The sequence below is a fragment of the Pleurodeles waltl genome, chromosome 4_2, assembly GCF_031143425.1.
Source record: "Pleurodeles waltl isolate 20211129_DDA chromosome 4_2, aPleWal1.hap1.20221129, whole genome shotgun sequence".
NCBI classification, from domain to species: domain Eukaryota; kingdom Metazoa; phylum Chordata; class Amphibia; order Caudata; family Salamandridae; genus Pleurodeles; species Pleurodeles waltl.
This window is the reverse complement of record NC_090443.1, coordinates 841,993,167-842,014,707: the sequence shown is the minus strand read 5'-3', so window position 1 is coordinate 842,014,707 and position 21,541 is coordinate 841,993,167. Positions and strand designations below refer to the sequence as shown.

The 21,541-nt window shown below is 43.0% G+C and overlaps 1 protein-coding gene and 1 long non-coding RNA gene across 6 annotated transcripts in view; one reads left to right on the top strand and one right to left on the bottom strand.

Annotated features, from left to right (window-relative positions):
• FGGY (FGGY carbohydrate kinase domain containing) overlaps nt 1-3,372 on the bottom strand; it is a 1,529,104-nt gene extending 1,525,732 nt beyond the window's left edge. For 4 of the 5 annotated variants that reach the window (XR_011202985.1, XM_069232575.1, XM_069232577.1 and 1 more), the window contains exon 1: nt 2,451-2,613. The gene's annotated coding sequence lies outside the window, so the exon portion shown is untranslated. Of the gene's footprint in view, nt 1-2,450; nt 2,614-3,029 lie in introns of those variants that run through there. The other variant, XM_069232576.1, reaches the window with a different exon arrangement.
• LOC138293383 (uncharacterized) overlaps nt 1-21,541 on the top strand; it is a 527,045-nt gene that overhangs the window by 113,985 nt on the left and 391,519 nt on the right. The window lies entirely within an intron of this gene.

Here is a 21,541-nt window from a genome sequence, read left to right as displayed (position 1 = left end):
TTAATTGAAATGTAATAATTTATGGTGGTTCTGAAACCATCCTCTTGCTACACTAGTGTGTTTACCCGTAAAACAATAACAGTTTACTTTGCATGTACACTGCATAGTGTTGATTAAACTTGAAAAAAAGTGTTCTTTATTATTCTTAATGATGTGCTAACAATTGTTGCTGTTTTGCATTCACTACAACATGAAGTTTTAAATGAGCTAACTTTACGGTGCAATGTGAATTGAAATGTGCTTTTAACATATTTCTTGATTGCTAGGCCTAAGATTTGTGCAATGTGAGCAACTGTTTTTCTTTGCTGCTAAATTCAAATTTCTCTTCAGGTTTTTTTTTTTTACATGAATGTTAGTTTGGAAATAGATCTGCTATTGTTTTACTCATAGAAAGCCTGTGAAATTAATCTTAAGTACGGTACAAAGAGAGACCGAGAATGTGAATTCTAGCCCTATTCATATTGTTGCAAAGTCGTAGAGCACACCAAGGATGGATGCCTTCTCAGAACTGTCTTGGGAACTCTAAAGTATGTTGCAGATGTCTGCCAGGTGATGTGAGGAGAATGGATAATGAAATCTTCAGATACATAGGCATCACCAATGGACAAATCATCATTTACTTTGGACTTTAATTAATCATTTGTCAGTCAGTTACAGTAGAAGATTCCCTTGGACTTTCAGAGGTACACATCTCTTTGCCCTTGCCCCGCATTTCCCCAGATGCTTGCTTAGAGAACTTAGATTTCTTTGACCCATGAGACGACTCCTGACAGAGCTTGACCGACTTTTGACTCTTAGTGGAGCTTCTGCTGACACCTTCACTTTCTATCTACTTTTTGCCTTCTTTAATTATTCTCCTTTCGCCCATGAAGATATTTTCGCAAATTATCTTCATTCTGTACTGGCTTTTTATCCTTTGCCCTTGTGTTCAGGAGACTGGAACATGTTCTTTTTTTTAAGGTTCCCTTAGGAGATTCCTGATTATCCTACCTAATTTAGTAAGAGATTTTATGTTCGCCCTTATTTGTTACCCACCTTAATATAATGAAAGCTTCCACATAGTTGCCAAGTGCCTGTAAGGTATACAGCCCTGCCATGTTTCCCAGGTACAGCCAGGCCTAGCTGCACCAGTCCTGGTTTCTTTGAATTCTGGGACTTGAAGTCTTGTTTATCCCACTACAAAACGGGGACTAAAGGTACCAGAACTGAAAGGAAAATCATGGACTGTGGGATTCATCATGCATGGCTCTCAGAAACATAATAGCTATGGTCGTACGACACCTTTAATTAGCCATAACTGTTCAGCTAACAGCAATCTTGCATTCTGCCACTTGTAGATTTGCTTTCACTGTTTGTGTGAATGCACTTTAAAAAATCACAGTATGTAAAGCGCTTGTTGGATAGTAATCCAGGACTTGATGTTAGTCATACGTGACATTACGTCACTGGGTAGCAATGATTTTGGGTATCAAGGTAAAATATAAAATATTTTTTTTAATGGTTTGTCCCTTTCATCACTACTGCCAGCAGACATTATACAGCACAAGAATGATAACTGATATGATTTCTAGTGTTTTCTCCACTTAAATATTCTGTGAACAAGGTTTAGCTTAAAAGTGAAGTCGTCACCCCCAGGACGTAAGGGGTTTTCAAACTACTGTAAGAACAAAGATTGTGTGCTGCTGGCACAACATTTCCAAAGCACGCATTTTATTAAAGGTGAAATTTGTAATGCTTGAAATAAAAAAACTTTTACAATCATGTGCGCTACTTCAGCCTGCATGTTTCTCCAACGTTTAACTAATTGCATGTGTTAAATTAAAATTTCTATTACAAAATGGTTGTCAAAATCACTAAAACTATAGCTGACTGCAGAATTATTAAAATATGTTGGTGCCAACAGGGCCCATGTTATAGGTGTCCTGTTTCTTTTAGTCAAGAACTTGATGCTTTCTGAGATTTGGAAACCAATAATAGTGGCAAAAAGTAAAGCTAACAATCCCAGCATGAATATTTTTTTTGGCTGAAAGCTACTAGAGGATTGAAGTTACCGCTGTGACTGGTATATCGAAAACAAGAACGTTCTACCTATTTTTCAGTAGCTATATTACATGTTAAGATTGCGTTCAGGGACAAATAGTAAATGTTAAATGTTATAATCTCTTCCACGAGTTCACAAAATGCCCATTGGTTTTAGTTCCTATCCAAATAAATCTGAGAAAATATTGACTGACTCGCGAGAGTTTATCATAATAAACATAACAGTGAGGCGTTTAATTTTGCAACTCGCCATTTTCAAAACAAATTCTGAATTACATGGAAAATCGCAACTTTGTGTTAAAAAGGCGGCGGGGAAGAGGCAGACTCTTAAGCAGGATACAACATCAAAATATATGAACTACTTATTGGATGAATAAATATGTATATGTTTACAACGGGAAGTCACTTACTTTGTTGAAAATGAAATATTCAACTTAGCTAGTAGTGAGAAAGCAGACAGAAACGTGCTACAGTTTTCCTTTTAGAGAAGCAACTGTTAATAACTTGCGAGGACTTTGTACTGCCGTTCAGGCTCAGATTCGTGTTCTTTGTAAATATCCGGGGTACGTATGTGAGGCATTTTGTGATTGGACATTTATACATGAAATCTGATTTGCCCCTTCTTTTTACTGCACACTGAATTGTTCTTGCGATTTCAGTGCCTTTCTCACAAATGTTTTACATATGCAGCTTTTTTTGCGCAAATCACGCTGAGATCATGTCTTTCTTCGCGTTTTCTTGCATACTTTTAAGTTTAAGAATTCATTTTAAGGACAAAAGCAAAGCTGCATGCGTCAAAATGCAAAGGAAACCTATCGGACTGGATAAACGACTAAGTCCATACAACCTCATAGAGAAGTACATCCTTTAACTCACTCTTTTTGGAGGACGCCCACCGACCTTCCTGCAGACCTTTTCGTTTTCCTAAAATATTTTAATCCCAATTGCCTAATGGAAACACTCATCAAAAACATCTTACTGTGCTCTACCTGGAAGCTCAGAAGGTTGCGAAGTATGATTGTGTAGTTTCCTCTCACTCGATCGATGCCTTCATAGATGTATGGCTTCAGCGCTGCATCATTGTCTTCCTTTCCTGCTCCAACTCTTGTTTCACCAATTTGGCATTATTTTACTCATCTAACAGCATCTCTCCTTTTAGTATAGTACCATATGCATTACTCCGTTTTATTTGATCACTCCCATTTTTAGGAAAAATGAATACAACACATCGCGCCCCTCTGGCTGGTTTAGTGTGATAGTTGGCTATATGTCTTAATCCCCTACACCCTCTGCCATTAGATCAGGGCAATGGAAATACTTTGCAAAGCCCACAGGTGTTGGGGGGGGGGAGGGGTTGCTGCTATGTGAGGAGCTCAGCCTGCTGAGTCATCTGCGGCCCACACACATTTCTAAAATACACTGGAAAGCAATTAGCAGAGCCTGTGAGACTGTAGCTGTCCAATGTAGCTGTTTGACAGCAAAAAGCAAGAAGTCAATATATGTCTTTGTCATAGTTGGAAATGACCAACTTTTGTTTGTTATTCCCCCAGATTTGTTCCCTCTTTTGCTGAACCCATTTTTGTTGGTCTTAGGAATCTGCACGCTTTACTCCTGCTAACCAGTGGTAAAGTGCTTGAGCTTTCATCTTTAAAGATGTTAAAATTGGCATTCCCCTAATTGGCACATTTAATCTACCTGTAAGTTCATAGTTAATGGTACCACATGTGCCATGTGCCCAGTGTCTGTAAAGTTAATGCTATTTGTGGGCTGAAGCACCCAATGTGATACAGGAAAAGGTAGAGCTGTACAGCGTGTCTCCTTGCCTGTCACTGCCACCTGGTCATGCAGTTTTGAACTGCCATTTCAACCTGCAAAACAAACCTTTTTCCCAGTCCTAAACTCTTCCTTTTTAATACTTATAAGTCACCTCTAGATTTTGATCTACATGCCCATCGGGCAGAAACGAAGGGCATGTATATTTGATGTTTGTCATGTCCTGGCAGTGAAACCCTCCAAAATTGTTTTAACTCTGACAAGTATGGCTTTCCCATAATACTGGGTTACACTATAACATCATATTGTGCTTAACTTCAGTTTGGGAGCAGCTAGAAACATGATTCAAGGACTAATTTTAATAGTAATTTTAAATCCAACGTAACTACCTATGAAATTCCACTTTTACAAAACTGTACCCTGCTCTTCAACAGCCCACTGCCATTGAGACCCTCTTCAGATCCAGCTTGCAATATGCCTTGCCGGCAACTTGTTGATGACCCCCTTTATTCTATCAAAGTTTCTAAGTCATAAGGGGAGCTTTCCTCTGGGAAGTACCTGGTCCCTGTATCTGACCAGCAATCCATTGTTGTCAACCTTAGCTTTTGACTTTGACCCGGTCTAGTGCGACCAGATAATCGCGGTTTGGCGCTTTGTGCTTTTCGGTCCCATTTTTACTTCAAACTTTTAAAATTCATGTCACTGGATCTATTTATTGGAGGTTTGTCATCCTGATGACATTTTAGTTATTAAAACACTCTCTATTTTTCTAAATTTATTACAATTGTTTCTTGTGCTGTGTATTTACTTTATTACGTTTTGAGTACTGCATAAATATTTTACACATTGCCTCTAAGTTAAGCATGACTGCTTTGTGCCAAGCTGTTAGAGAGGTAAACACAGGTTAATTTAGTGACTTTAGTCGTTCACTCTGGCAAATATTGTGATTATTATTTGAAGTAAGAACTTATCCATCTCAACCAATACTTCACCTTATTACAGTCACCATGGCTGCTAATGAGGGCTGCAGTTCATTCTTGAGTAATACCGTGGATGAGGTAGTGCCAATCTGAACCCGTCATCAATGTAGCTAATAGACCCACATTACATGGTTGAGTGCTGCATGGGAGATAAGGTGACAGTTGTTGAAGGTTGAGGAAAGCCATTCAATTATGTGATTCAGTTGTCTCACTCCAGTGACATTCATGTGCCTCCCTGGTAGATGGTGTAATGCCAGCCCTGAAGAGCTGGTCTAGCCCCTTTGTACTGATGTACTCAACCCCAGCCAGAACCATAGCTGACTGCTATGACTAGCAGAGTGTCACTCATTCCTCACGCACCTCTGCTAATCCCCCAATCCTGTCTGCCTAATGAAAAAATTTAAACAAACACTTTGATTGATGCCATAGAACCAATGGCACTAGGGCATCATAATATTCTGGTGGAACCAAGCTATTTCCAAAAAAACACCACATTTTGTATCAGTAAGTGATATTCCAAGTCTTAATTATGAATTTAAAATAAATGTGAAGTTGTTTGTTTAAAATCCACCATTCTTTTGATTTATTAAAAAACACCACTTGAAGTGATTGACATTCATGGTCCAAACAATTTACATTCTCATTTGAAATAAATAAAACTGCAGAGGCAGGCCTTGAGCAATATGACCACTCTTAGAGTTATCTCTGTGGCCCAGAAATGCAGGACATGGTTATGGGCAACCCAGTGTGTAATACAGCTGGTCAGGAGAGTGGAAGACTGTCAACTTGCTGAGCCAAGATTGGGATGCATGAAATAGGGAATGTAAGGAAATGCATCCTTGGCATGGTTACCCCCCCCTGACTTTTTGCCTTTTGCTGATGCCAGTTATGATTGAAAGTGTGCTGGGACCCTGCTAACCAGGCCCCAGCACCAGTGTTCTTTCCCTAAACTGTACCTTGTTCCCACAATTGGCACAGCCCTGGCACCCAGATAGGTCCCTTGTAAACGGTACCCCTGGTACCAAGGGCCCAATGCCAGGAAAGGTCCCAAGGGCTGCAGCATGTCTTATGCTAGCCTGGGGACCCCTCACTCAGCACATGCACACTGCCTCACAACTTGTGTGTGCTAAGGGGGAGAAAATGACTAAGTTGACATGGCACACCCCTCAGAGTGCCATGCCCACCTCACACTGCCTTTGGCATAGGTAAGCCACCCCTCTAGCAGGCCTTACAGCTCTAAGACAGGGTGCACTATACCACAGGTGAGGGCATATGTGCATGTGCACTATGCCCCTACAGTGTCTAAGCAAAACCTTAGACATTGTAAGAGTATGTGGTCTGGGAGTTTGTCAAACACGAACTCCACAGTTCCATAATGGCTACACTGAAATCTAGGAAGTTTGGTATCAAACTTCTCAGCACAATAAATGCACACTAATGCCAGTGTGGAATTTATTGAAAAATGCACCCAGAGAGCATCTTAGAGATGCCCCCTGAATACCAGTCCGACTCCTAGTGCAAGGCTGACAAGTTTCTGCCAGCCTGCCACAACCAGACGAGTTTCTGGCCACATGGTGGGAGTCCCTTTGTCACTCTGTGGCCAGGAACAAAGTCTTTACTGGGTGGAGGTGCTTCTCACCTCCCCCTGCAGGAACTGTAACACCTAGCGGTGAGCCTCAAAGGCTCATGCCTTTTGTTACAGCACCCCAGAGCATCCCAGCTAGTGGAGATGCCCACCTCTCCGGCCACTGCCCCCACTTTTGGCGGCAAGGCTGGAGGGGATAATGAGAAAAACAAGGAGGAGTCACCCACCAGCCAGGACAGCCCTTAAGGTGTCCTGAGCTGAGGTGACCCCTGCCTTGAGAAATCCTCCATCGTGAGATTGGAGGACTCCCCCAATAGGATTAGGGATGTGCCCCCCTCCCCTCAGGGATGAGGCACAAAGAGGGTGTAGCCACCCTCCAGGACAGTAGCCATTGGCTACTGTCCTCCTGACCTAAACACACCCCTAAATTCAGTATTTAGGGGTGACCCAGAACCCAGGAAATCAGATTCCTGCAACCTTCACAAAGAAGAAGGACAGCTGACCTGAAAGCCCTACATAGACGACAGAGACAACAACTGACTTGGCCCCAGCCCTACCAGTCTCCAGACTCAAAGAACCTGCACAGCAACGCATCCAACAGGGACCAGTGACCTCTGAAGCCTCAGAGGACTGCCCTGAACCGAAGGACCAAGAAACTCCAGAGAACAGCGGCACTGTTCACCAACAGCAACATTTTTGCAACTTTGAAGCAACTTTTAAAGAACTCACTCTTCCCACCAGAAGCATGAGACTTTACCCTCTGCACCCGACGCCCCCGGCTCGAGCTCCAGAGAACCAACACTGCAGAGAGGACTCCCAGGCAACTGCGACCTCGTGAGTAACCTGAGATGACCCCCCTGCACCGCCACAGCAATGCCTGCAGAGAGGATCCAGAGGCTCCTCCTGACCGCGACTGCCTGGAACAAAGAACCCGATGCCTGGACCAAGCACTGCACCCGCAGCCCCCAGGCCCGAAAGGAACCAACCTCCAGTGCAGGAGTGACCATCAGGCAGCCCTCTGCCTAGCCCAGTTGGTGGCTGGCCCGAGAAGCCCCCCTGTGTCCTGCCTGCATCGCCTAGGGTGACCCTCGGGTCCCTCCATTGATTTCTACAGCAAACCTGACGCCTACTAAGCACACTGCACCCGGCCGCATCTGTGCCGCTGAGAGTGTGTTTTGTGTGCCTGTTTGTGTCTCCCCCCAGTGCTCTACAAAACCCCCCTAGTCTGCCCTGCGAAGATGCAGGTACTTACCTGTTGGCTGATTGAAACCGGAGCACCCCTTTTCTCCATGGGCACCTATGTGTTTTGAGCCCTCCTTTGACCTCTGCACCTGACCGGCCCTGTGTTGCTGGTGCGATGACTTTGGGGTTGCCTTGAACCCCCAACGGTGGGCTGCCTATGCCCAGGAAACTGAACTTGTAAGTGCTTTACTTACCTCAGAAACGTAACCTTACTTACCTCCCCCAGGAACTGTTGATTTTTGCACTTTCCACTTTTAAAATAGCTTATTGCAATTTTAACCTATACTGTGTGTACTACTGCTTTAATTCAAAGTTCCTTACTTACCTGTGTGGAGTACCTTGCATGTTATGTATTTACTTCCAATCTTGAATCTTGTGGTTCTAAAATAAATTAAGAAAAGCTATTTTTCTATATAAAAACTATTGGCCTGGAGTTAAGTCTTTGAGTGTGTGTTCCTCATTTATTGCCTTTGTGTGTACAACAAATGCTTAACACTACCCGCTGATAAGCCTACTGCTCGACCACACTACCATGAAATAGAGCATTGGTATTATCTAATTTTGTCACTATCAACCTCAAAGGGGAACCCTTGGACTCTGTGCACACTATCTCTCACTTTGACATAGTATATACAGAGCCAACGTCCTAGAGGGAATGACTACTGAACCCTTTGAAATTGCTGCAGTACAGAAAATGTGTCCTGAACAGAAGACTCATGGTGCTGGGCAACCACGACACATTGAGGGAACTGCCCACAGTGGGGGCATGGTGAGCCAATATCAGTAAAAGGAGCAGCAGAAATGGGATCTACAGATTTACAAAAAAACAGGCTCTATACAGTCCAGTCTCTATCCACAATCATGGATGCCATTTAGGGGTTGTCTGTGGTCGCAACTTCTACCCTTGGCTTGCCCTTTGTGACCCCTGGCACTGCCTTTGTGACCCCTTGCCTCAGAGGTGGCAAATTAAGTGTCAGGAACACAGTGGCAGCTCGTACTTTTGGATGTCAGTTGGGAGTCCATTCTCTTTGTTTTCTGTCAATTTGTTATTACACTAATAGTGAATAATAATATATTATTTACTTAATAGTGAATAATAATACATTATTCACTGTTAATGTAATAAAAATGCAGCACAATGACCTGGATTATGCCCTTCCAAGGCAGCTGAGATAAGTACAAAAAAAAAAGTGTATGTTGTGTGTGTGTGTACTTGCGGATGAAAGGTGTTTATGGGAGAGTGTGTATGTAAGTTTGAATTTGTGTGTATGTGTAAGTATATGTGTGTGTGAGCGAATGCAGGGGTAAAAGGGCATGCAATGTCACTTCCGCTACCCCTGGCATTTCGATCAATTGACCGAACACTCACAACACATGGCCCCATTTGGACACCTGGTGAGAGACAGCTCCCCTGCCCTCTACATAGCCAAACATAGGCACTTCATAGGCAAACTGTAGAGCTTTTAACACTAACCAAGGGGAGTGTATGTGATTGATCTTTGTGCATGACAGGCATCCAGTTTCACATTTACTTATTATCCCTACCTACTCTCAATTTCCAGGTCAAACCTTGGTAACCGCGTAGCTAAATCAGTGACTGGCCGTTAAAGGTTACAAGAGTAACCACATAAGGTCACAACTCGGACATTTGCAAGTTGACACTTCCATGCTCAGTATTCAGTCTCCTGTTCCACACATAACATACAGTCTATCTTCTGCCAGGAACATGGACTATGTGCAATAGCCAGTGTCCTACCCCTAACAAAGTCGTTTTTAGGTCGAGCACGCAAGTGCTCTGACAAGTTGTAATCTGTCTGTGGGCTTTTATCAGGCCTAACGCATGCCCATCACTATCACTCTTTCATGGGCTTGCCTTTCAAAAATCCTTTATTCTCATTGATAAATGCTTACATTTGTCCTTCCTTGGAGCAGTTTTTTACTGCGTTGGCCATCGACCCTTTTACATGGATAATTGCACGTTTGCCGCTACATTTGACTGCGAGCAAGCTTTTTTTTCTTTTTGTGTCTCTCCTTCGTGCTCACCCTCATGGGGGCCGTGGTGCTTTAAACTGGATTGCTCATGTCAACTGTTTTACTTTTCATTTTCAATTTATGTGGCAAGAAAAGTCCAGTTAGAAATTTACAACACTAATAGCTCTAACTCGAGCAAACGTTATACCCATTGCATTGCAAATGCTTGTTTGATATTCCTGGAGCTTTAAATCATGTACTTCGAGACACAGCATCCAGAGACTTCTCTCATCTATGCACTGTCCGGCTGTGGAATGACATGGCCATTATAGTAATTGTTTATAAGTAAGTATTATTTTCTTAAATCTAAGAAGTAAATCCAAAACATTTGGTGAGTCAGTCTTAATTAGTGTAACATCATAACGTGAAGAAACTGAAAGCCAAATTAAAAACCCCCATTTACTCCACGCACATGTTGAGTGAATAGGTGTACAGTATGTATAGCAAAACCATACATGTGGTAGTCAAATGTAGCCCTCATTTTCTCCAAATAGATGATTTTGAACTCTTTTATAAACTCAATTCAATATGTGCCTTCAATTTCCGGGTGTAAGCTCTCAATGTTCCAGTACATTAGGTCAAAGAGACTGTCCAGCCATACCCCAAAGGTTTCATTGTGAGAATTGACAGTTGTGTTATTTAAAGAGATACAATGACAGAGTAGAGGCAGCAGGTGTGTTTGGGGAGAATGGATGGTCCAATGATTTTAAAATGGCATATTTACTAGAAAGAGGACATGCATTGAGAGCTGTGAGTTTAGTTGATGAAGCTGTATAATCTACATTTGAGCATATTTTATTAATCCCTTTTTTGGGAAACAAAATAGTGGTGCTGCTGAAATAGATAGGTAAGCTTTCTGAGTCTGTAGGAAAAATTGTTCTGAAAATAGTGTTTTAAAAATTGAAAAAACATGCAGTCTCTCTCTTCATGGATTCTGATGATTTGCTGATCCGGGAAGCTCAACTATTTACTACATTAAAAACTAGCTCCTCTCTGCATGCTTTATTATTAAGCTACTGGATCACTTATTATTGAGCCGCTGAATCACTGTGTTTATTAATTGCTCAGTGTTCTCATATTTGGGATACTTCAAGGTGTGGGATCAGCACAGATCCAGCTCCAGGGGTGACTAAGTGACTGGAAAAATCTAATTTAATCATGATGTTGGTTTTCCTGAGGGGCTGAAGAAGATGAATGGTGATTAGAGAGAAGGGTGGCATTGTTACACTTGCATGCTTAGTTATCTTTCATTCCCTGTTGGCTAAAGGCTCTCAGATTTGAGCAGAAAGCTCCTTTCTGCATGCAATGGTAGTGCGTGATCGGCCGCACTAAAAGAGGACACCTGCTCATAACCAGCAGATAAAGAAACACAGCAAAGGATTGCTGTTCTTAGTATGAATAACTCTTCAATTTTCTTTAGCCCATTCATAATCCTTTTGAATGGTTGCAAGAACATTTTTTTAGCTGTTTTGAGGATCTACAGAACATTAAATACTGATTTCCCCTGATCAGGTTTTTTTTTCATTTTTTTCAGCTGCAGGCTTCTCCCAGCTACACGCTGTGGGCAGGGTCTTAGGTGTAGGGAGTCCCATGTTGCTTGCTCTGTTGTGTGCTAAGGTCTCTACCACTAACTGTATTTTTGAGATGCAAAATAGTACCCTTTTTCAGTGGAAGCCCTTCCTCTTAGGCACACTGATACTCCAAATAGCCAATAGCATCAAATGAGAGCGTAATACTCCTTTGTGTGGCGCCAAAGCCCACCCTTTGTGTATTTGAAAGAATCAGTAACATACATCTTACAGACTGCTGCACTGTCCAGACATAGCAATTAAAACCAACCTTGTTCAACATATGAGGGAACCAAACGTCTGTTCAAGAGTGTTGTGACCGTTTTGAAAGAATGTCTGTGGACCGTATTATAGCCTTAGAACCCGCCGTAGCGGGCTCTACCGGCTATTAAAGGCCCGCTCCCCGCGTTAAATGCCCGAGCCGAAGGCGAGGGCATTTAACAAGGGAGAGGGACTTTAATAGCCGGTAGAGCCCGCTACGGCGGGTTCTAAGGCTATTAGAACATTCTGCCACACAGGGCAGAATGTTCTATTAAAAAAAAAAAATGTTCACGGAGCCCGAGGGGATTTAAATCCCCTCGGGCTCCGTGAGGCTTTGTTCACAGCTGCTGCTGTGAACAAAGCGAACATTGGAATGTTGGCGCTGCGGGCTTTTACCGGCCTGTAAAAGCCAGCAGCAGTCCATTGTCTTCAATGGACATGCCAACATTCGAATGTTCTAATATGTATTATACACTGCACTTTCCCTGTTTGCACCATGGATGCAAAAAAGGACAGTGCGCCGTACTGGAAAAAATGCACCGCTCACAGGGCAGCCTTGAACTCGCGCTACCCTCAGAGCAGCACATTCAAGTGAGGGGCTGCTTTAAAGCCGCTCCTTGTTTCACAGTGCAGGCAGTATGCGGCCAGAGAGATCCGCTTGCAGGTGGTTGAAGTGAGTGACTGCTCCTGCCTGCAGGGGAATGTCTAGGGGGGGGTCCATAGGACCCACTTTCTCCACTCCAGAGGGCTGTCTTTAGGAAGAGCACTGAAAGCGTGCCACCTTTTTGTGGTGCACTTTCAGTCCACCTCCCAAGGGCGTTTTTGCCTCTGCTCCCACGTCCATACTACGGCGTGGGCACAGAGGCAAAGTGATTCCCTCATGTGCGTGGGGCTAAGGTGCAAATGAGGGAATGCCCTCTCATGATAATGCTGACGCTGCACCTGCACCAGTGCAATCAGTATTACAGAAGGGGCTGCACAACTGCCTGCAGCCCCTTCTGTGATAACCCTGTGCCCTGGGGGGCACAAAGCGGGCACACATGCCTGGTGTGCCGCCAGGGCACAATGTACAAGAAGTCCCTAGAACTGTGTGAAGGAGATATGAAGTTAAAAGCTTTTTCTCTCAGGGACGGCCTGTGATGCTCATAATTAGTAGGATTTCTGTCCACAGGTTGCCAAGTCTTCTGCATCTTCGATTCCACAATAAAAGCGGAACTTTTGTGCCCCTTTTTAGGTGTATTAAGAACCAATCATCTGGTTGGAAGGAAAATAGTTGTAAGCTTAACTTGAGAGGGAAACAACACCCCCGTTTTCAGTACCATTTAGCGCTCTTTGTAAAACATTGAAAGTTCGTGGTAAAAACACCAGACTAGACCCTAAAAAGTGAAAAGTAGGATACCGTGGAACTATGACTATCCATAATTAATAACCAAAGAGCTAGCTATAACTGAGCACGCATGAAACATTCACCTTTCAAATGTTGCTGCTTTATTATGTAGTCTAAATTATGAGGGCATATCATTTGCAAAAGTGATATTGTAACTGATCTTCTGTTACAACATGAGCCTATTGAAAGTACCGATTCGCTGAGAAGAAGCACTTCACTGTAATAAAAGTGACGGAAATAAGACCAGTATCTGTGAAATCCTTCAGATAAATATATCATTATGTATATTTCAGTATAACTATAATGCTTTTTAAGATTTCCATACAGCTTTTCTTATCCATGGCACACAGTTTCCAGATTGTTACCCTAACACATTTACTTTGGTATGGGCCTGAAAAAATATTGGATAAACGTTTCGACAGGAAAATATTTGGTTTCACATCTCTTTGCTTCTTTGAGCATGTGTTGTTTAGCTGGAAAAGGAAGTATTTTTGGCTTATTTTACTTTCCACTAATTATTTTGGCTTCCTTATTTTTGTAACCTGTGTGCTTGTGTAAAAATTGTGAATAGTTGCATAAAGTGAATATTTTTCCACTGTGCTTTCTAAATTGTAGCATGACACATGATAACGAGAATGTTTGAAAAAACTCGATAATCTACCCAGGCTTTGTCATTGTACACCGCACTAGTGGTAGATTTACTATAATATTTGGCGCAATGCCGCAAGACAACTTGCTGAGCTATGTTAAATGGAATCTAATAAGATTTGGCGCATTCATGCTCTCCCTCTGCGCTGGCACACTTGTGGCTGCCAAGCGCCAACGTAGGCACCCTTGCACCATGGTACCAGGGCTCCTGCGTTTCAGCCCTTTCTGGACAAAAACAATCAGCTAAGGCTTTACCCCTTTGTATTATGTGTCCTGCAGCATATGAAGAAAGGGAAAAAAATTAGGAGAAATAATCATATGTCATGTTGTTATGCCTCGCCTGGTAAGACCTACCGTTCTGACATATTCCCATGTTTACTAGTGTCAGTAAATCAGGGAATTTGCAAAAAAACATGGGTGGATGCACAGGCACACCCATACTCCACCCATGGAACACCTTCCCAGGGCAGAGTAATGTTACCTTATTTTACTCCTGACTCTGCGTAGCATAGTGTATGTCACTTAAGGGCCTGCGTTGCCCTTTTGCCACCTTGTGTGATACAAGGGCAACACAAGCCCCTGATAAATCCGGCACTCAGTGTACATGTTGTTGCAGTTCACAAAGGCACATTTCAAAACCTATGTGCAGTAACACATACTGTTGCAAATAGACTTGGGCACCCAAATAAAAGGTGACCTCAATAGCAAATTAGAAAAGTTAAAAAGTGGCCAATGTTTGCAAATTAGGATAGTTTTGAACTTGAAAAGGTGCATGTATAAGGGTTTTGCAAACTATGGCAATGAACTTGAGCTTCCTGCAGGCAATATTTGTTTATATATCAGGGAAACCAATAGACAAAAAAGAGGCCCAGCAGACCATTAACAGGCCCACAAACATTCAAAAAGCTGACCCACATTCTGAACTGTCAGACTAGCCCGTCAGGCAATGCCCGATTGCCCTATAGGCCAGTCCAATCCTGGAAGCCTAATACCTACGTCCACATGAACTGCCGCTAGGAGGAGGAGGAAATCCTACACATTATAAAGTACTAAACAGGTGTTCATATGGGTGTGAACAGGGGAAGGACCCAAGAATTTGGAGTATCTACTATAAAATTGGGGCTGACAAGAGGAAAACAAGAGGGGGTACAGGAAGGGCCATACAAATCTGCCACCACACCCATGAACTCGTAGGTTAGGCCTAATTCAATAAAGGTACACGTAAGATGGCTCAACTAGTACTACCGGCTCACCAAGTAAAATTTACTTGAGCCAGTCCCTGGAGACCACTAATAGTATATGCAAAGAAATCTCACCAAAACCAGTGACATCATTGAATATCTCTACTGGGGCAAAGGAAAAAAATAAAGTTAAATAAAACACAAATTCACACATCCACAGATGGCACGATGACAAGATTCACACACACATTAAATCTAAAATTAAATGTCTAAAGTACAACAAGATTGTTCCTTTAAACATGTTACAAAGTCATCCTCTAATAAAGGTATGTACCTGGCCATATGAACACTAAAAAAAGATAGCTCAAGCCCGCACATAATAGAACGCTAACAAATGTATGTTCACAAAATTGCCTCTAAAAGACATCTAAAAATAAATACATACAAGAGAGGCCCCACTGACAACATTCCTTATGAGCTGTAACTCATTTAACTACCACCTAATGACATATAGGCCAGTACAACAAGTTAGCACCAGGAAGAAGACATTCACAATGTTTTGTTGCACTGCTATTCATTCTCAGCAACAAATAAATGAGGATGAGAGAGAAAATATTGGTTGAGGAGGAGATGGTGGGTAGATGTCTCTTCCATTCACAAGTGGTCCTGGACATGGTTGCAGAACTGTTAGCAGTGCTTATTTCTGCAGGAGTCCACACTCTTGTCATCCCTGTTCAAGTTAAGGTACTTGCTGCATTTTCCTTCCTGGATCATGCCAGAGGACCAGTGGGGCCACGGCATAGAAAGAGGAACATGCTTCTTTGGATTGCTTTTGTACAGGAAGGAATCCCTTACAATCTTTCCTGTAATGCAGGCACCCTTGTAGTATGGTGCAAGGGTGCCTGTATTGACCTTAGGCAGCACACAGTGCACTGGTGCTAGTACAGAGCAGAAGTGGGACATATCTTAATCGATATGGTGAATTTCTGCTCTTCCTTTTTTGCACAGCAACTTTGCTTTCTGCCCTGCACTGCATGAAGCAGTGATAGATATGGCCCCAGATATATAAGCAAATTAAATGCAAAATCACTTTTAGGTGACAAATAAATCATAGTGCAACATTACCGGGACTATGGAAACTGTATTAGGGACTAATCTTCAAGAACATAAGTGTTTGACAGCGTCTCATAGTTCTTATTGTGGGATGATGAAGTATATGGGTATTTATTTTCAATTTATTAATTTTGTGTGGCTGTCATATGCTCTTCCTCGGGCCATAATAAATGTGTTATTGGCAACATAAGAAACGCAACACGGATGTCCAGTTTCCCCAACACTCCTTGAACTTAATTTGTAGCTGTTCCACCTCATTAACACAATGTGGCAGGTATTCTGCCCTGGAATATGCAGATGACAGCAATTTAAAACATCTTTGATCAAAGATGTGTATATAATATATTCTGAGCAAGCAACAAAATTATTTGGTGTTGTGTCAAGATATATCTAAAACCAGACGTTTACCTGTTGGATTAATGCAGACACAATACAGATTATTTACAACTGTATACTACCACAGATTATTTACTAATGTAGCATGTAGCATGGAAACTGGTTCCTTAGAAACTACGAATATGTGTTAAACCAATGTTGCAAACTGATGTGAACAAGCTGACGGATTTGACATGTTGGTCATTTTAATTTAGTGAAGATGTTAATCATACATAAATATTTACATATGTTTAGAGCACTTCACTTATATGTTTCAGATCATCTTTTCGAAAAAAAGATTGGAACGGTTGCTCATTGTATTTCCAATCATAAACAACTTAGGAGAGGTTATAAATATCTATCTATTGGAATTCACTTTCACTGGAAATTGAAGAGCAACTTCAGCAAGATCATACAGAATCTAAACTGTTTTTCAACTAGTTACAAATAAGAGACTCATTTTATTTTCCATGTATAGATTGGCCAACACATGTTTCATGAACAAATCGCTCCATCAGGGCCTATTTAACAGTTCCAGTAATCCAGTGAATCACCAAGTTCATATTGTTAGGCAGGGTTCAAAATAGCAGTGATGAGCTTAAATTTCAGATTAAATGCTTGTGTAGTGAGACAATATGAACTGTGATATACTACATTAATGGGACTGTTAAATAGGCCCTGACAAAGTAATTTTATCATGAAATACATTGAAATACATGTTGGCAGAGCTATATAATAAATTATAAAGAATATTGTTTTTCCCCTTTTCAATTCCTTTTGTGCATAATATTTTCATATTGTGTTCCTGTGGTGGCAGGCAGGCACATTTTGATGAAGCATCTTCCGCTGGTATAACATGAATCTGCCCCATTTGTGAATTAATTTATATTATTTTTCTATTGGGTACTAATACCTGCTTTTCTCAATGCTTTCCCCTGCTTCTAGATTTGTTATTGTGTAAAGAGTGTAGAAGTCTGGCCCTCTTTCTAATGTGCAAAGCTAGGCACACTATGCAGGGGGTCCAGAAAACCACACGTTCAATCAATCAATCAATCAGGACTTGTAAAGTCAGCTAATCACCCATAGGGGCTCTAGGCACTAAATGAAGGCATGCTGCTCAGTCGAAGAGCCAGGTCTTGAGGTCCTTCCTGAACTGCTTCAGTGATGCGGCCTGCCTGAACTTAAGGGGAAGTATGTTCCAAGTCCAGGCTGCTAGGTAGGAGAAGGATTTCCCTCCTGCTATGCTTTTCTGGATCTTGGAGATTGCTGCAAGGGTGAGCTGGGAGGAACAGAGACGTCTGTTGGGTATGTAGAAGGTAAGGTGGTGGTTGAGGTATTCTGGCCCTATGTTGTGCAGTGCTTTGAAGGTGTGGATCGGGAGTTTGTATGTGATGCGCTTGTTTAATGGGAGCCAGTGTAAGTCTCTGAGGTGGGAGTAAATTTGGCTGTGTCAGGGGATGTCCAGGATAGGTCTGGCTGCTGCATTCCGACTTGTTGTAGCCTTGATTGAAGTTTCTTGATAAGTCCAGCATATAGTGCATTGCCGTAGTCCAGGTTGCTGGTGATGAGTGCATGGGTGACTGTCTTCCTCGTGTCAGGGGGAATCCATTTGAAGATCTTCGGCAGGAGATGGAGGGTGTGGAAACTTGATGAGGAGATGGCATTAACTTGGTGGGTCATTGATACAGTGAAGTCCAGGATAATGTCCAGGTTGGGCGCATGGGCCATAGGGACAGGGGCGATCCCCAGTGTTGTGGGCCACCAAGAGTCGTTTCAGGTAGAAGGGGTGGAGCCAATTATGAGGATCTCTTTCTTATCTGAGTTGAGGTTAAGGCAGCTGGCCTCCATCCAAGCGGCGACTGCTCTCCTTCCATTGTGGAAGTTCCTCTTAGCTTGCGCAGAGTCCTCGGACAGGGAGAGGATCAGTTGGGTGTCATCAGCGTAGGAGACTATGTTTAGCTCATGTTGTCTGGTGATCTTTGTGAGTGGGGCCATGTAGGTGTTGAAAAGCGTCGGGATGAGTGAGGATCCTTGGGGAACTCCGCAGCATGTGTTATTAGGTTCTGATGAGAACGTTGGTAGTCTGACCTTCTGTGTTCTTCAGGTGAGGAAGGACTTGATCCAGTTCAGGGCTTTGTCTCGGATGCCAAAGTCGTGCAGTCTGTCACAGAGGGTGGAGTGAGAGACGGCGTCAAATGCAGTGGAAAGGTCGAGGAGGATGAGTGCGACAGTGCCTCCGTGGTCCAGTATGATGCATATGTCATTGGTGGCTGCTAAGAGTGCAGTTTTGGTGCTGTGGCTGCTTCTGATGTCAGATTGGGAACGGTCCAGGAGATGGTGTGTGTTTCGATGAACTCAATTAGTTGCTGGTTGATGTCCTTCTCTGTTACCTTGGCTCAGAAAGGAGCAAAGAGATGGGTCTGTAGTTCGTAAGCTCCCTAGGGTCAGGGTGGATTTCTTGAGTAGTGGGCTGATTTCAGCATGTTTCCAGTCTGATGTGAATGTGGCGGTCTTGAAGGACAGGTTGATAGTCCGACAGAGCTCCAGTGCTATGGAGACACTGGCCAAGTTGAGGATATGATGAGGGTATGGATCCGAGGGTGCTCCTGAGTGTATGGAGATCATCAGTCTTTGGATGTCCTCTATGGTGATGGGGGTCCAGGTGTTCAGTATCTGGTGGGGTGCAAAGTCCGTGGTGGTGAGTGGTGCTGGCGGGCTTTGGTTCTTGAATCCTTTGTAGATGTCCTGGATCTTACAATGAAAGAAGGTGGCAAGGTTGTCGCAGAGGTCTTAGGAGGGTGGGATGGATGAGGTGTCTGCCCAGGGGTTTGTGAACACATTGACAATGGCGAAGAGCTCTTTGCTGTTGGGAGTGCTGGTGTTGAGGTATGCTTGAAAGGAGGCTTTTTTGGTGGTTCTGATGTTCTGGTGGTGCATGGTGACTGCTATTTTGTAAACTGTACAGTCTTCAGTGGATTTGCTGAGCCTCCATTTACATTCCAGTCATCTGCAGGCATGCTTGGATTCCTGTAGGTCTGGCGTAAACTACTTGGGTGTTTTGCTTTGTCGATTCCCTACTGATTTCCTTAGGGGGCTATGAGGTCGGTGCAGTTTGAGAGCCATCGGTGTAGGTTGGCTGCAGCTTCATTAGCATCTGTTCTATCTGGTGGGAGGGAGTGGTTGAGAGCGTTGGTGAGCTGTGCTTTTGTGACTTTGCCCCAGTGTCTGCCAGGGAACGGGTGGTGTGGTGACATGTGGTGTTCTTTGTGTGGGTAAAGGGGGTGCACTTGTGGTCAGTCCAATGGTGTTCGGAGGTGTGGGAGATGGTGATGTTGCCCCCTGCTGAGAAGACAGGGTCACAAATGTGTCCGGCTCTGAAGGTGGGGACATTGACGAGTTAGTTTAAAGGGATAAAAACTAGATCACCTAATGCTCCAATTTTTAAGGTAGCTTGGTTGAGCAGGCCAGTCTTGGAGAAGTGCAAAGCATTTGTTGTACTCACAGCATCAATCTTGAAATTCACACACTCAAATGAACAACTCAAGACCAATTTATAACAATACTTCAGATTTTTATGTAATTTTTAAAACCAAGATTATCAAAATTGATTAAGTACTTTTTGAGATATGACTTTTAAAGTTTTTATAAAAATAGTATTTTCCTACGTAATTATGCACCATAGGAATCAATGGAAGATCAGCTTTAAAAATACATATAATATCATACAGTTGGTTTACCAAGCTCTTCTTATGCAGGTTGGTCGAGGTCTTTGGTGGGTACACTGTGCCAGCTGGAGAAGTTCGGGTGGCTCCCGGTTCTGGCGGGAGTAGTGGGAGAAGGTCTCTGGTGCTTGTGCAGGGCCTCTGCGGGGGACCACTTGGAAAAGCACTGCACAGATACGCTTAAAGATGGTTCTTTGGGGTCCCCTAGAGTGTTGAGGTTGCAAGGGGTGGGTGACCCTTAGGGCACAGCAGGTTCTTTGGTGCAAGGCACAGGGTGGCGGGGTAGCTGTGCGCTAGGAGGCCTTCGGAGCAGGAGGTAAGATGGTTCAAGGGTGGGTTGCAGGACAAAGGAGGCACTCTGGCAGGAGGTCTCGGTGTTCCTGAAGTCCCTCGACTGAGGCGTCCTCCTGGTACATTTTCAGCCCTTGACGGGCTGGTTTTCTTGGTGTGAGACATTAGCTGACCATTGGAGGGTTGAGACACCACCTAATTTGGCACACTGGCAGGGTTTGTCCTTGTGCTCATCAGTGTATAGTTTGGTCCAGCTGCAGTATCCAGTTCGCGAGTTAGTGGCTGGTCATTGAAGTGACCCTCACTGGATTGTTGGTTTCTTGCAGTTGCAGAGTGCTACCTCCACGCTGGAGGGAGGTCTATGGTAATTTTAGTACTCTGGAGGTCCACTAGGGTTCTTTAGAGTTTGTCCAGTTCTCCAGCAGCTCCTCAGTGGCGATTCTTGGGTCCTGGGTGCAGCAGGCAAGGTTTGGCTCCTTTTCTCTGCTGTCACGAGGTGAGGATACATACATTTCTGAATAATTACTCACCGTAACACCAGAACCAGTTTAAAGAATTTCGGAAATACTGGCTTTATTAATGGGAAAGAGAATTTGGTTTCTCAGTTTTAAGATGGCCGCCGTCTTCACTGACGCGAGCCACCTTGTCTTTAAGAATACCCATGATGCTATGATCGGCACTCACTATTAGAGACGCCGCAACACCGCGAGCACGTTTAGTTGCCTAGCACGATCAGAACACGGAAGACCGGCAACTTTAAGGCTACACGCCGGAGAGCCAGTTCCAGTAACTAACGCGCTGTACACGGTAGAGATAACAACGATATTTGAGTTATTTAAAGCAGCTAGTTTGAAACAAGGTTCTGAATGTTGATTTAAGCCTCTATGTTTCCTGGTAGGGTGCCGTTTTTAGCAGTACTTGACCCATTCCAGATCGACACATATAAGCAGCTGGGCTCAGCGCTTATGTTAACCAAGGACAAGATCTTAGGCATGTGTCACTGGGTGTAATTAAGGTAAATACATCAGCTGGTTATTTCAGACATAATTAAAATAAAGTATATCTGGTTAAATAACGTAGTCTACTCTATAAGTAGTGAAGCAGTTATCCATAGCGAGTTACAAAATTGGTTTATGCTGATTTACATAGAGTCTTATACTACAAAATTTAGTGAATAAAGGTTCCAAATATATTTAAGTTTTATGTAATCATATATTCTGTAGGCATGTATCATACACCGTTAAATTGATTTATTTATTATATAGATGAATGTATATTCGTAAGTCTTTTCCATGTTTTCTCTTTTGTTTCTTCTAGAGCTATGATTGCCCTTGTTCAGTCCTG